The sequence below is a fragment of the Corvus kubaryi genome, unplaced genomic scaffold (assembly GCF_017639235.1).
Source record: "Corvus kubaryi isolate FWS band 111438036 unplaced genomic scaffold, C.kubaryi_AGA036_p1.0 40232, whole genome shotgun sequence".
NCBI classification, from domain to species: domain Eukaryota; kingdom Metazoa; phylum Chordata; class Aves; order Passeriformes; family Corvidae; genus Corvus; species Corvus kubaryi.
This window is the reverse complement of record NW_024581225.1, coordinates 3,230-6,934: the sequence shown is the minus strand read 5'-3', so window position 1 is coordinate 6,934 and position 3,705 is coordinate 3,230.

The following is a 3,705-nucleotide window of genomic DNA, read 5'->3' as shown; positions in this document are numbered from 1 at the left end:
ACCCCAACTGTGCACACCCCGACTGTGCACACCCCAGGCTATAGACATCCCAACTGTGCACACCCCAGGTTATAGACACTCCAGGCCAGGTACAGCCCAACTTTGCACAACCCCAGGCTACAGGCATAGGCCAGGCTATGAACACCCCAGACTGCACCTCTCTGGTTTATGCACCCCCCAGAACTGTGCACCCCAAGACCTGCACACACCCCAGGCCAGGTACACCCCAGGATACGCACACCCACAGTTATGTACATATACAGATATGTACACACCCAAGCTATCCATGTGTGAGGCTACAGGCACCCCACGCTGGGTACACCCCAATCTATGCCCTGGTGTACGTATACCCCCTCCCCAGAGCCGTGTACCCCAAGAGTTACACACACCCCAGCCCTGAGTTACACACACCACGGGTCACCTGCACCCCGAGTTCTGCACCCCAGGCTCTGTACACCCCAATCTATGTGCACCCCAACCCACACACACCCCAACCCACATATCCCCCAGCTCTATACATCCCAACCCATGCACACCCCTGGTTTACACCCCCCAGAAACGTGTACCCCAAAAGTTACATACTCCTCCAACCTCCCCATACCCCCCCCCCCCCCACCACCACAAGCAGCAGCATCTCCCTCCTCACGGAGACACTTTTCCAACCAGGGGGAGCCCAGGCACGTGGCACCGGGCCTGACACGGGGGTCAGGCACATCCGAACCCCCAGTTCCCCCCTTCCAAACCTCGGGATTTCTTTCCACCCCCTCCCTTCCAGCCGCTATTGTGCCACCACTACAGACCCCACCATTAATTAAGTTTCCATCCAGTGACAGCCCGCCAAAATGTTTGAAATAAACACGGAACAATTGGGATGGGATGATACAGGCCGGGAACAAAGTCCCCGGCCAGAGGGTGGAGCGGAATGGAAATGAGGGATTGTAAATTGGGATGGTGGGAAGAAAGAGGGGAAGGGGGAAGGGGAGGGGGGAGGCAGGCGGGGAGACGAGGATTCACAGCCCTCCGGCCATGAAATGATGCTGAAAGAAGTCATGCTGCTGGAATCCGTGGAAAATGAGGGGCCGGAGGGGCTGTGGGTTAAGGTGGAGCGGGTCGGGATGTCGGGGTGTCGGGGGCTGGGGGGGGTCGGGTGGAGGTGGGCGGCTCTCTGCCCGCTGGCCCTCGTGCTGAGCCCAGCAGTTGCCATGTGGGGTTTGCCAGAGGGTGGCTGGGTCGAGGGTCTGGCTGTGCCCCGGAGGGTCACAGTGACCCCGGCACAGGGGGGAAACGGTCCCAGGGCCGACCCGGTGACACCGCGGGGAAGTGGAACCGGCTGGGCTCGGAGCTGGGCAGGGAATCCACCCAGGAACCCCACGGATGGCTTTGGCCGGGTGCCCAGGGGCAAGGTGGCACCAGAGAAAGGGTGTCACCAGGCACTGGTGTCCCCACGCCAGGACCTCTCCGCACCGAGGCCGATCCCCCGCCCAGTGCGGTGCTCAGCACCCTCCGGGGATGTTCTCTTGGGACACCGCAGGGTGCAGGGAGGTGGGACATGGTGCCACCATCCCCGCAGGCACAGGGCGGTGTCTGCCCTAATGTCAGCACCCCGGGAGTCTGCACCTCCGACCCCCTCCACAGCCCCCGACCCACCTTAACTGCGTGTTACTGGAGAAACCTTGGCACCAGCTGGACCAAACCACCGTGGCCACCAACCCTGGCTTCCCTCCCTCCACACGATATGGGGCACCCCCGCAGTCGGGGCATGGCCATCGGGGGGTCCAGGAGCCCCTTCGGAGCAGCCCCCGGAGCTGGGGCTGAGCCGGGACCGGGCACAGCTCCCGCAGCACCCCGCAATTGTCTCAGCCCTCCGGACCAGCCCATGGGGCTGAGCACCTCTGGGCACCCACCGAGAAGCCACCCGTGCCGGGAGCTCGGTCTGGTGGCCGTCCCCTGACTGTGTCCCCAGCCTCGCTGTGTCCCCTGACCACCCCCTCCTTGTCCCCGGCTGGCGCTGGGGGTTGTCCCCGAGGGACTGGGAAGGAGTGGGGGGGTCCGAGTCCCGGCCGCCCCCGGGAGCTCCCCGAAACCGCCGGCCCCTGCTGCGGGTCCGGAGCCGCTCCGGGCTCCCGCTTGGCCCCGGACCCCTCGGGCCGCTCCGGGATGCTCGGGCTCGCAGTGCCCTCTGGTGACCGCGGGCACAGCGGCCGGGAACCGCCACCCCCGGGCGAGGGGACCTCCGGGGGCTCGGCTGGGGCGGGGGAAAACCACGTCCCGCAGAGAAGCAGAACTTCGGCTCCTCCAACGGGACCTTCGAAGAGCAGCCGGTGCCACCCCTGCCCTGGGCAGGGACACCTCCCACCGGGCCGGGCTGCTCCGGCCCCATGGGGCACCCACAGCTCCTCCAGCTCCTCACCACCTCCCCCACAACGCGTTTCTTCCTTTTATCCAATTTAAACGCACCCTCTTCCAGCTGAAAACTTTTCCCCCTTCTTCTGTCTCTACAGTTCCTGGTGAAAGCCTCTCTCCATCGCTCTTCCAAGATCCCTTAAGTATCACCAGGATGCCAGAAGGGTTTCTTCAGGCTGGATGGCCCCAGCTCTCCCAGCCTTTCCTCACAAGAGAGGTTCTTCCAGACCCCTGACCATCTCCATGTCCCCTCTAGATCTGCTCTGACTCATCCAGGACTGCTCTTCCCCAGACCCATCTGCCACTCACGGAGCAGCTCCATGGCAGGAGGGACCATGGCTGCTTCCTTTGGGTTTTGATGATCCCATCTCTTCCTGCTGGGTCACTCCAAGGTTTCTTCTTTCCTGGGCAGGCCTCCCCCCCTCCATCCTGGAGTCTCTGGAAGGTCCCTGGGGCATCCACACTGCCCACAAAATGTCCCTGTGGGGTGGCTCTGGGCACCCTCCACCCTATGCCGTGGGTGGGTGATGCTCCAGGCTAGGCTGTGCCCAGGGGCAAAAACCCTTCGGGAAAGGCAAAAGGGGGATTTGGGCCAGGAGCTGGAACCTTGGAGGGCTGCTCAGAGGCTGGAGGTCCCCAGCCTGTCCCCATCCAGCTCCCCATCCCCCAGGCTGCGTGGGGAGCTCTCCCGCCCAGCCGAGCACCCGAAGGAGCTGCGGCTGTGGGAGGCACCCACCTTGTCTTTAAAAAATAGCTCAGGAGCCTCAGCTCAGCTCCCAGCCCATCCCCGGGGACATGCAGGGATAACCCGAGCTCCTCTCCATGGCACCCAGCGGGTTCTGTCCCCTCTCAGTGTCCCCTCTCATCCAGACCCCCAGCCCGGTGTCCCTGAGAGTGGGAATGTGCCCTGGAAGGGCTTGGGGAGCTCAGGGAGCCTGTCAGGAGGGGATCCATGGGTGAGGGTCCCCAAGGCAGGGCAAGGGTCCCCATGGCAAGGTGGGGGTCCCCAAAGCAAAGATGGGGTCCACATGTTGAAGCAGGGATCCACATGGCAAGGAGGGGGTCCACATCGAAAGGAGGGGGTCCACACGGCAAGGTGGAAGTCCCACAGCAAGGTGGGGTCCCCATGGCAAGGTGGAGGTCCGCACTAGTGGGAGAAGGTTCCCATGAAAGGATGAGGCTCCCAGCAGCTGGAAGGGAGCCCTCATGGCTGGCTGAGAGTCCCCACAATAAGATGAGGGTCCCCAGAGTGAGAAGAGGGACTAATGGTCACTGCAGCAGTGTGACCATCCCCACGGCTGT